The sequence below is a fragment of the Eumetopias jubatus genome, unplaced genomic scaffold (assembly GCF_037043125.1).
Source record: "Eumetopias jubatus isolate StellerSeaLion01/CBP00866 unplaced genomic scaffold, mEumJub1_p1.0 scaffold_5, whole genome shotgun sequence".
Classification (NCBI taxonomy): domain Eukaryota; kingdom Metazoa; phylum Chordata; class Mammalia; order Carnivora; family Otariidae; genus Eumetopias; species Eumetopias jubatus.
Genome location: NW_028274811.1, coordinates 122416615 through 122429502, shown reverse-complemented (window position 1 = coordinate 122429502; position 12888 = coordinate 122416615). Strand labels below are relative to the sequence as shown.

The 12888-nt window shown below is 36.1% G+C and overlaps 1 long non-coding RNA gene and 1 pseudogene across 3 annotated transcripts in view; both read right to left on the bottom strand.

Moving 5' to 3' along the window:
* Positions 1–12888, bottom strand: part of LOC114204890 (uncharacterized) — a 382680-nt gene that overhangs the window by 43422 nt on the left and 326370 nt on the right. The gene's annotated exons all lie outside the window — the stretch shown is intronic.
* Positions 9659–12888, bottom strand: part of LOC114204756 (large ribosomal subunit protein eL30 pseudogene) — a 46178-nt pseudogene continuing 42948 nt past the window's right edge.

The following is a 12888-nucleotide window of genomic DNA, read 5'->3' as shown; positions in this document are numbered from 1 at the left end:
ACAAGTGCTTCTTAGGACACAAACTATTTATATTTAAATCCTTTTCTCAGGGTCCACTTCAGAGTAAACCAAACTAAAAATATATGTATATATTGAATATGATCCTTTGTCAGTTATATGTGTTACAAATATCATCTCCAATTCTGTATCTTGATTTTTCACTTATTGACATCTTGCTTGACAGTTCTGATTTTTTTTTAAAGATTTTATTTATTTATTTGACAGAGAGAGACACAGCGAGAGAGGGAACACAAGCAGAGGGAGTGGGAGAGGGAGAAGCAGGCTTCCCGTGGAGCAGGGAGCCCGACGCGGGGCTCGATCCCAGGACCCTGGGACCATGACCTGAGCCAAAGGCAGACACTTAATCAACTGAGCCACCCGGGCGCCCCCAGAAGTTCTGATTTTTTAAGTGGATAAATTTAACAATCTTGTCCACTAAGAATAGTGCTTTGTGTTTTACTTAGTATTTTCTTAGCGCAAGTTCATGAAAATAATGCCTTACATTATATTCTAGAATTTTATTGGTGTACCTTTCATGTTTAGATTTAAAATCCATCTGGAATTTATTTTTGTGTATGGTGTGAGTAAGGATCAGACTGATCTGTTGGGTTGTTTTTTATTTTCCATATGAATATCCAATTTTCCCAAGTAACCCTTGTTAAGAAGACTGATCTTTTGTGCTTTTGCCATAAATCAAGTTTCCTTATATACACTGGTCTGTTTCTGAGCTGTCTATTCTATTCCAATATCTGTTTGTCTATCTTTGCAAAACTGTCTGGGTTCCCCTTATTCCTTTGATGAAGCAATATTTGGGATCTCAATCCAGTTTAAGTGAACTCATCAGGATTCACTCCCCCTTCGCAAACTTGAGCTCCAATGTGTCTCTTACTAACCTCACTGTCAAAAGTGCTGCTGAGTCTCACTTTTGCCCACCACAAAATCAGCAATCATCACCAGGAGAAAAATATCCCCACATGCATTCCTCTAAACTCCCCCAAATCCTGGACTTGTAATTCTCCTATCTTGTTAGCATTTAAGTTACTTATAGACTTTTTAAATGTGTTTTGACCAAAATAATAAATAAATAAATAAATAAATAAATAAATAAATAAATAAATAATAAATGTGTTTTGACCAGATTTTCCCATTATCCTCAGTGGGAATGTTGTTCCAAATTACCTAGTCTGCCATTACCAGAATCAGAATTATTTGTTATCCTTTCACCTTTCACAATATACTTTAATGTTTATTTCTAATTCTCTCGCCTTTATGTAATATTTGTCTCCAAACTTTTTATACAATATTTTTAATGCTTCAATATATTACATTGTTTTTTAAACCCAATATAACGGTTCCATTATTACATTTATAAATCTAGAAATTTTAACAATCTTTCGAAGGAGGCTACTGCCAGTCAGCTAACTAAATTCCCCTAAACAATTTTAAATCAGTTTAATATATTCAATTTTATTTTTTAAGGACTATCAATGAGGAGTCATCACTTTCCCAAGTTCTTAATTCTCTTAGAATATAAATTGAAATAACTAATCAATAGAATATTTTCAAATCTGCACAAAAATAATAAAATGGTTTATTTTATTATCCCCATCGTTAATGTTAAATCTTCCCAGGGTTAAATTTACTAGCCGCTTAAAAAAAACATGGTCTTGAGCAATTTGGCTTTGTCTTCCCACATGAATGTGGAAAGGTGGTCTTACTTGGCTACAAGTTGTTCATCAAAAAGAGTTTTTAACAGGATATTAGATACAGAACTCAGATACGCAGGTTGATGTTTCTCACAATAATGAACAACCAAGCCTTACTGTATAGCCCCTATGTCAGTGGGGATCTTAGGCCATGGCCTCCAATTGGGGTGATCTTAGAGCCCATTTACCATGGATTCATTTTACAGTTTAATTAATTTAGGTCTTATTTTAGTCTCTAACCCTCCTGTCAAGTTGCTTTATCACTCAATGTTAAATTAATTAGTTAAATCTAATCTACTTTTGTCTAATTTTATGCTGAATTATTTTCAAAATATTTCTATGCGGCAGGACCACAGTTTTTATAGATATTCAAATGACATCGAGTTTAATTCTCCAAATCTTTCACAGAATTATCACATTATCCATTTGTAACACTAAATTATAAAAAGGACGAGTTATACCTCTACTCTCACATTGCCTAGGTTAATAACATTCATATTCTATTTTGTCACCATATTTAAATATTCCATATTTGTTTTATAGGTGACTCTAAATACTAAAAATGAATACATGGTATTTCCATTATCATAAACCAGAAACATACTTGGATAACCTTTTTTTCTCATTGTGTAAAACATCACAATCTTTGTCCCATGTACAAATGTACCTAACATACTGGTAAAACTAGCACTCTTTCTTTACATTGCACTAGATCTTTGAAATCATATCACCATTTTATTTAATTCTGAACCATGTATTTCTCATGGAGCATCCCCCCTTCTCCCAAAACTAACTGGCTTTCTCTCCCCTTTGTGAGATAAGCAGCAGATGCTATTTCACCATGTCATTAATACCTTCCAGCTTTTTAGTTGATTTTTCTGTTGCTAGGATCCATTCCATTCCTCTTGTTGAAGACATTCTTCTTGGAGCCAACTGACTTCCTGTTCTAATTTGGAAGAATTCCTTTCTTTTTTTTATTAGGTTTTATTTTAAGAAAAATGCATAAAAGTATAAATAACAATATAAAAAACCCATATCGCCTACACCCAGAATTAATAACTGTTTGTCACATGCCTTATTTTCTTTCAATTAAATAGATTAAAGCATACTGGATAAACATAATCCCTCATTCATCTCCAGTCCCCCAGCCCATTCTTCTACCTATTGCACACACACCCACAATTGCTGCCACGAATTTAGTTTTTTTGTATTTTTCCAATCAACGTTCATACTGCTCATACATTTATGTAAGCTTTAATAATATGAAATATTGTCTGAAGCTATGTTTCTCATTTATATATAGTGAAGAGCGGGGTGTTTTAGTTTTTAATTTTGTGTTTTCCACAATCTGTTGCAGACCATATATCATGCTATTGTTTGTCTGATACATACAACTACATTCAACTCACTAGGGAATTCAGTCACACCTACACTAGTCTATATGTCATTGTTTATTGAAACAAATCCACTGATTCCATACTTAGATATCATGGCACCACCAAACTGCTATAAAATTTCTAAACACAGGGGCCCTTGGGTGGCTCAGTTCATTAAGTGTCCGGCTCTTGATTTCAACTCAGGTCGTTATCTCAGGATTATGAGATTGAGCTTGTTGGGCTCTGCACTCAGCTGGCAGTCTGCTTGAGATTCTCCCTCTCCCTCTGCCCCTACCCCCTGCTTGTGCTCTCTCTCACTCTCTCAAATAAATAAATAAATGAATAAATCTATCTTTAAAAAAAATTTCTAAACACATTCCCACTTTCTAATAATAGACCATAACAAACAGTTCACAAATCTACACTGATCCTCACATTTTGAGTAGCAGTGTCTAGAAGATGTTTTTTAATTTACTTTAATAGTTCAATACTAAATATACATTTTGACAAGTTGATTTTTTTTCACTTAGCACTGTTTTTTACTAGTGCATTTAGTTATCTTTATATCTGATATGATAATATCCACTATTGATAGACATTTTGATTGTTTCCAGTATTTTGCTTTAACAAGCAACATCGTGACATTAAGTATTTGAGTGTCTAATATGCCAGATCCTATTAAAGGGCCTATTTATAGAAGGAGGTAGACAAGGTTGTTGCCCTTTGGCTGTTTACATTCTATTTGGGAGAGACAGAAAGTACAAATAGCTACAAATAAATAATTTCAGAGAGTGATATAGCCATGAGCAAAATGAAACACTGATGTGACAATAACTGTGGATGGGAAGAAGTGCTAATTTAGACTGGACAGTTAGGGAAGGCCTCACAGTAGAAGCAATGTTTGCACTAACACTGATGACAAGAAGAACCAGCCATATGAAGATCTTCTGTAGATTCAGGAAAGTGCCAGAGCAAAAACTGCAAGGCTGGCATAAGCTCCTTATTTGGGCTTCTTACTATAATAAGATGCAGAATTTGTCATAGTAAATGGCTAAAAATGGAACTGCTGAGTCATACGGAATGTACACATAATTTTTCAAGATCCTCTTACATTGTTTTCTACATGGTTTTTCCAAATTACATTCCTACCCTGAGGTCTTAATTTCCCACCATTTCACACAATATACATTTAAAATTTTTGTCAATAGGATGTAAAATGTTATCTCAATGTTGTATAAAGTTTCATTTTATTAATTATTCTAAAGTTTGAGCATCTTCTTATTTTTGGTGAGTGAGAGAGGGAGATAAAAGTCATCTCTTCTATAAATTGCCTTTTTATTTTCTTTGTTCCTTTTTAGTTGGGTTGTTTATCTTTGTTTTATTATTTAGGAAATATTTGTTTTTTAAGCTTGGGTTATTAATGCATATTTACATATAATAAAATTCACCCAAAAATTCACCCATTTTAAGCATAAAATTGAATGGGTTTTTACAAATAAGTAATTATTTAACAAACACCACAATCAAGAGATGAAATATTTTCCTTATCCCAAAAAGTTCCTTGTGCCCATTTGCAGGCAATGCCCTCCCCCCTTTCCAGTTCTCTGACAACCACTGTTTTATTTTGTTTATTTGTGGGTTTTGATTATTTTCCCTGGGCCCTAACAATCTTCCAAAAGAAGCTTTCCCACCATTTCCTTTTAATTGAAAAATGTCCAAAGGCAGGACCTAAACCTACCCCCCTGGGTTCTTTTGTCTTAGATTTGGACCAATCCTGGATTCCCTTACCAATATTAGGTTTGGCTAATGGGAGGCTAAAGCTCTCTCTGAGTGATCCCTTCTTTTTAGCTCTAGTTCTCATGGAACTTCAATAACACTTTTTAACTTTTGGCCAAACACTTGAGGACTCTGCCTTAGCTTTCACTTCCTGCTTACACAGAGCCTCAAAAAACAACCAGCCTCAACAAACAACAACCAGGTGAAAAGTTAGAGCCTTACGGGTTTTTTTTGAGCATGCTCATATGCTTATGCATGTTCATGGCCTCATAGACTCCCAAGAATATATTAGCATTTTTCAAAGTCCCTATGGAAATCATTCCCCCATTTTCCTTTTTGGTTTTATGGTCAGTCTCCATAACAGTTATCCACTGCTTCAGGGAGCTATGAAATTAAGCAATTCCTGTGATTGTTTTTGAGGAACATCCTCAAAGCAGAGGTTTTTTGCACTGGTGATCTCTGAGTTCAAATAAACAGTTTTGCAAGTGGGGTCTTCCAGTGGACTGACAAACAAGACAAATAATGACAGTGCTCTAGTAACAGGTCTTTAAAGGAGTTTCAACCCCCTTCTATCCCTTCCAGTTTGCTGCCAGGCTGCTGGGTTTCACTGTGACTGCAGACTGTTGGTTTTCAAGTCTACCACAGAGCTGAAGACCAGAGGATGGAGCTATAATAAATTAAAACATCACAAAGCTCTCTGCTCTTACTGAGATTCAGCCACTTTTCCTGAGTAAATGCGCTCCAGATTGCTACCAGCCTTTTATCAAATTCCAGAGTTCTGAAAATTCTGATTCTGACAATTTTTGCCAGTTTTCTCATTGCTTTTATGGAGAGAATTTTCTGCCATTTTCACTAAAGTCATAAAATCAATTTAACAATGCCCAATTATCTAGATAATTCAAGTTAACATCATATTGCCCCACTCTAAATTTCTTTGTTGACAAAAAGAAGGATTTTTTCCTTCCTCTTCTAGATATGAATTATTGTTGTGATTGATTATGCAGAAATCTCTTGTTAATAGCTAACTGTGCACCTGGCATGAGCTACATAGTTGATGGAGATTGTGTTTGAAGTACAATTTCTTTGGAGTTACAAAAAACAAGAGCATAAATGCTATTTTAATAGCATTTAATAGAAACCATCTATATATATAGTTGACCCTTGAACAATACAGGTTTGAACTGAACAGGTCTACTTATGGGCAGATTTTTTTTTTTATAAATACAATACTATAAACGTATTTTCTCATCCTTATGATTCCCTTAATAACGTTTTCTTTTCTCTAGCTTACTTCATTGTAACAATACAGTATATAATACACATAACATACAATATATGTGTAAGCTGTTTATGTTATCAGTAAGACTTCTGGTCAACAATAGGCTATTAGTAGTTAAGTTTTGGGGGAGTCGAGTGTTATACACAGATTTTTGATGGCAGAGGTGTCAGTTCTCCTAAGCCCCACATTTTTCAAGGGTCAACAATAGTTTTTTCTTTAATAAAAACAAAACCTAGCTGACAGAATGATTTTCTTTGTCCTAAAATTCCAATATTCTGATTTCAATTGGCATGTGTCAAATGTATTTAGTGATAATAGTAAGGCAATAATTATAATGGTCCAGGCAAAGAAAAGTGACAACTTGAACTAAGGTTCTGATGATATAACTAGACTTGGACAGGGAAATATTAATTATAATCAATTATAGAATTAATTTCTATTTGTAAATGAAATAGGTCATAAATTGGATTTATGTTGGAGTTAGGGGGAGGTGACAAGCTGACCCCTAGATTTGGGGTACAGGTAAATGTATGAATGATGGTCAGAAAAGAGGTATAGGCTAATACATCATTACATTCTTAATTGAGCTCATGATCTTTTTAAATATAGCACATTTAACAGTGGCTTTCCATCTTTTTTTTCTTATTCTACTATACTTCATATGTAAATATGTGCAAGAATAATTCCATGGGCATACCTAACAAGAGGCATACCACAATATACTCTCCATCTCATATTTTAGTCTCTCAAGAACTTTTATGACTAAGCAGAAAACTCATACTGACTACTGTGTCCTCCTACTCACTCCCCACTTCATCCTCACCACTAATAACATTAGACATCTGTTCTAGATCTTTAAATTTGCCTGTGTTGATCTCAACCAGAAATACTCAGGGGGAATAGGAAGTGAAGAACAAAATCTTTACTCTTCTACACTAAGTTCTCCTTAACTGGGATCTTGAGATACACAGTTGTATGGCAAATGAATTTTGAAAAAAGAGTAGAGATTAGAGTACATGATTTGTGCATGATTCAAAATCTATTTTATCTAAGTAGTAATTCAACTTCCAAATCTGTGTTTAGCCATAAGAGTGTTTCACATGTAACCATATGTATCACAATAGAAAAAATGTGAAGAACCACCATTATCAGGCAAATCTAGATTGTTTTCAAAATCTTAGTGTGGTTTCACCAGGAAAAATGGGTCCAACATTAAAATGTTTCTACCTCTATTTTTTTAAAATGTCAATTTTTAAGTTTATTACAAAGGCTATCAATAACTGTCCAATGTCCTCTGAGTTATCTAATTCCTTTTTTTTTAAGATTTTATTTATTTATTTGACAGAGAGAGAGAGAGAGAGAGACAGCAAGAGAGTGAACACAAGCAGGGGGAGTGGGAGAGGGAGAAGCAGGCTTCCTGCTGAGCAGGGAGCCCGATGCAGGGCTTGATCCCAGGACCCTGGGATCATGACCTGAGTCGAAGACAGACGCTTAACGACTGAGCCACCCAGGCGCCCCTATATAATTCTTTCAATTCCTCAAAAAATGAAGTTCATGGGGCACCTGGGTGGTTCAGTCGTTAAGTGTCTGCCTTCAACTCAGGTCATGATCCCAGGGTCCTGGGATCAGGCCCTGTGTTGGTCTCCCTGCTCCACTGGAAGCCTGCTTCTCCCTCTCCCACCCTCCCTGCTTGTGTTCCTGCTCTTGCTATCACTCTCTCTGTCAAATAAATAAATAAAATCTTTTTAAAAAAATGAAGTTCATGGCTAATGAGATAACAGTGATCTCCATTTCAAATCATAGTCCAGAATTTAGTGTGCCCTGCCAATCTAGGAAATGAGTATAGTGTGTGCCCACAAAATCTCCCTGAACAATAGTGGTGGGATAGAGGTACACAGTAACCTCTTGGTTTTGCTGATAAGCCAAGCAAATGTGGTAATCTAGTGCCCACCTTCTGGTTTCTTTGCTATGGTCCCTGAAAACCCATTGAGACCCCAGAAAACTAAGGAGGTAAATTGCAGAATTTGGCACAACTTGATTATAATCTAATCTATATATAATCTATATATCCAACTGGGCTAGCTTGGATAAGAAATGATTTAAGGAAGCTAGCAGCTAGCTAGCAGAGAGCTAAATTATTTTTAATTGATCTAATATATTTTTCATTTGAATTATGCTGACTTCTCAGGCCAGTCTCCAAGCATATCCCTTTTTTCTCCTGAAATGAGGACATTTAAAGAGGAGATGTTCGCCAAGGAACACATTATTCACACTACTTGGTCCTCATTTGATTCCCAGGGGCTTCAGAGATCTATGGAATGACAGAGGACTGGGTACACCCAACATACATTCAATGGGAGTAAGTGGGAAAAAAGCAGGTAAAACTGTTCTCTGTGCAAAAGACAAATAAAGGTTAATTTCCACTAGAAAACTTTAAAGAAAAAAAGTAGTTATCAATTCAAATTTCTTAACAGCAAATTCTTCTGATGCATGGTAGCCTTGATCTGATGTATTTTGCCAACACCTTCAAACCCAGAGAAAATACTCCTCCTTTATGATCGTTTCCCCCATCCCTGCTAGAAGACTCAGCCACCCTCTGCTCTGGACCCCCAAAACCACTGTCCATTTTTCTAACATGTATTCCACTATGATATACTTGTGTGATTGTCTACTTAGCAATGTACTTGAGTAGGCAATGCATTTGCAAACTTGTAAAAGACTTCATAAAGAATGAGCAGTTGGTTTGCACCTTCTCATTTTTAAAAAGTGAATCATGAACTTCATCATCAGAGCCAAATGAGAGCCCTTTAGTTCAAGCTGAATCCTCACAGGACTTATACAAAATAATGCTTTTCTTGGAGTTTGGCCTACATTTTTCAGGTGGCAGCAGTTTTCTCATCAGACTGACATTTTTCAAACAACTGGTGTCAACTGCCACTTTGTAAATAAAATATAAGCTTCATTTTGAGCCAGTTACAAGGAATTTAATAACCTCATTTGTTAAGAAGAACTACCCAAGTCACAGTCAGTTCTTGAACTGGTCACTTTTAAAAGAGTGGGTGCCAAATAATGGGCTTGTTAAATAGTAAATGTCAAAAACAGATTTCTAATGTGACTAACAGGTGTTCACTGAAGCAAAAAGCAAATATTTGAACCCAGTGGAATACTAATCTAATATAAATATGTTTATGCTAGCAAAAACTAAATCTAGATTAAAAAGCACATTTTTTTAAAAATAGTAATCTCATATAAATATGCTCATACTAGAAAATGTTAAAATTTAGATGAATGGCATTTTTTAAAATGTAAGCTATGCATATTTTCATATATAATAATGCAAAGTTTCATCTAATTTAAATTGCTTTTAAACCTCAGTCTGCTTTCAGGATTATAGTCTTTCGATTAGTAAATATCAGACTATTCCCACACAAATTAAAAAGGAGAATTGGTTTAATTTCCAACACTTATAGAGATTTCTGACAGGCATTTGGACTGAACTTCTTTTTTTTTTTTTTTAAACAAGCTGTGGCCAGTTTTATTAAAGAAAAATTATGCGTGATTTACTTTTCACCAGTCTGTTCTGGCATGCTTCGAATGATATCAGAATCACCTGGATCAATGATAGCCAGTGTGCATACTCTGTAGTATTTCCCACATGCTGTGCCCAATTCAATATTATTGCCACTGTAGTGATGGACACCAGTTTTGGCCAACATGGCATAGTATTCTATTTCAGATTTCCTCAAGGCTGGGCAGTTGTTGGTGAGGATGACCAGTTTCGCTTTGCCATGTCTGATCATTTTCAGAGTCTGCTTGTACCCCAGCACGTACTTTCCACTTTTCATAACAAGCTGGAGCCTGGAGTTGACCGACTCCAGCGACTTTTTCGTCTTCTTTGCGGCCACCAGCTTCCTGCCTTAGATGCGGGAGGGCCCCAACCTAAAACCAGCCGCCAAAATGGCCCTGGAGTGAACTTCTTAAGAGACAGTTAAAGGAAACAATGGATACAGAAAGAACAATTAAGTGGTTGAAGTAAAGGCTCAGAGCAAAGAGAGATGAGCTACAAATTCTACTTCCCACGCCTATTAGCTCTAAGACTTGACATGTTATTCAACCTTCATAAACCTCCATTTTCTTTATCTGTAAAACAGATGTAAAAGCACTTAATTCACTGGATTGTCTCAAGGATTAAATTAGACATCATTTGCAAAATTCTTCACCCCTGAGTCTAGTCAATAGCAAGCACCAAGTAAATGAGACCTTTCACTATAACTGCAATTGCTTTGCATATATACTAGCCATTAACTCTTACTGGAAGATATTTCCAGATGCTTGGTGTATTCGTGCACCGTAATCTTAGAAAAATAGTGTATTCTCTTTTATTGTACTCACTCCCATTTCCTTTATCAAGATTAATTTAATTCCTCTTTTGCCATTGTACTAAAATTTTCCAAATTTAAGAGTGTTTCTTCTACACTATTCTTGTCTTCCTGATGCTGAATAGTATTACAGTTCTTTACAAGTGAAGGTACTTAATTCCATTAATTTCCTAAATTTCCTCTTTTAAGAAACTTCATGTTTCCCAAACCTTTTAGGATTCCTAAAACATCTATTTACTAATTATATGCTGTCTGTTATTATTAAATTATTCAAAGCTTTTCAAAAAAGCTGATTGAAGAAGTAAACTCACTCAACTCCAGGATGATGCTGGGTTATCCCGACCTTGTGTTCAACTTCAAGTAGAAATTCAGTTAGATTTTTTTGGAGCCAAAAAGAAGTTCTTCACTCAGTAATCCCCAAATCACTAGGGGGGGTTATCATCAATCCAGTGCCCCATTAAGAACTGCTTTCCCAGTCAGCCTGCATAAGCTAAGGTTTTGGAGAAGATATTTTGTTCTCTGTTCTAGAAAACTATCCTTATTTTCTTACATTTGGAGAGAAAAAAATGTCAAAAGCCCCAAAGATTAAGAAAAGTGCTGAATGAAGTCCTAGGTTCAGATTGCTTTTCTGAGAGTCTTTATTTTTTCATGCACTTGGTTTTCATGACTTCTCCCTCCATTTCACTCTTGGTTCACTGTCTTTGGAAAAGCAGTCAAAATCCTTCCCTGTGTCATGACATAGGTTTGCCTTTTTGCATTTTGACCCTTATGAAAGCATTTTTGTTATCTAGTCTCAGACATGCAGTTGCCAACCTCAAAAAAAATAAAAAATCATCTTAAATGGGAGTGAGCATTTCTGACCTTTGGGAAGGAAAAAAAAAGCTTTAGATATCTTGGTAAATGGGAAGAAGCATGAGGATGAGATCAAACAGCACCGCTTCCCTGGACACAGGAGAGACTGTCTCTACCAGCCATCACTTCTGTAGTTCAGCTGGGTAGGGTAGGGTGAGGGTGGAGGACAGCCAACTCAAGAACATTCTTGTCACTACTGTGCGGGTTTCTCCTGATAAATGGTGCTCTTCCTGCAGCAACTAATTTTCTTCATCCATTCTCTTTGCCTGATCCTCAGCCCACCACTCTTTCATTTTTTAAAAAGTCTTGGCAAAGGTACAGTGAGTGAAAGTCATTGAAATCCCATAGGGGATCTAAACAGGAAGTGGCAGGGGTGCCTGGGTGGCTCAGTTGTTAAGCATCTGCCTTCAGCTCAGGTCATGATCCTAGGGTCCTGAGATCAAGCCCCGCATCGAGCCTCACATTGGGCTCCCTGCTCTGCAGGAGGCCTGCTTCTCCCCCTCCCACTCCCCCTGCTTGTGTTCCCTCTCTCGCTGTGTCTCTCTCTGTCAAATAAATAAATAAAATCTTTAAAAAATAAAAAGTAGATAAACAGGAAATGGCATAAAGCTGTGGGGTCTTAAACATCATTTCCCCTTTCTTAACACCGATTTTTTAACCTATAATGAGTGGTGCAAAAGAAGAACTCTGAGGCTACTTTCAGTTCTGGCATTTTATCTTTTTTGTTTTATTTATTTTATGGGTATTTTACTCTAAAGTTTTCGAGTACATTGTCATTTGTAATTTATATTGCTGAACTGCACAAAAATACAGATACACACACATACACAAAGCTTAAATCTCTCTGTTAATGAACTTTCCAACCAATGCTCAATGTGAAGACACCTTCACATGTGATGGGATGTACCTTCACCAGTTCAGACTCTCATTTAACAGACCAGGGTCATGGATACTGGAATTGCAGTCCAAGAGCCTAAAATGGAGACTCCTGGACATCTGGCAACTTTTACTTTATAAATTACCATGTTCATGTGGTATTCTCAGAAAGGCTCCCATTGTTATTTACTCCTCAGTACTCATTGCTAAAGATCAAAAGAGCCAAAACACCAAAATGTCAAGTCCAGGGAGCAATGTTTCAAGAAAATTTATTTTTGTACCAATTTAACTTTTCTCTGAATTTGAAGAACAAGGGTGTGGGCCTGACATCAGACCACTATGTTAAATGAGATTCATCCAGTTCTAATTACTACTCCCTAGTACAAGACCTAAGGACGCCATGCTACTCTTGGCACATCTAAGTTACCAGCTGGACAGACTGTACTAAACAAAGAAATCTCCCTAATTACAAACTATTTAAAAGAAAGCAAAACAAAACAAAAAGACCTGTACTACAACTCTGAAATTTGTATTAGTGTAAAGAATTTGAGTAAGGGCAAGGAGAGGAGACTCTGGCTGTTTATAACATTTCTATGGTCTATTTCTTCTGAAAAACTTAGAATGTCAGGAGCTTTGTCCTGTGG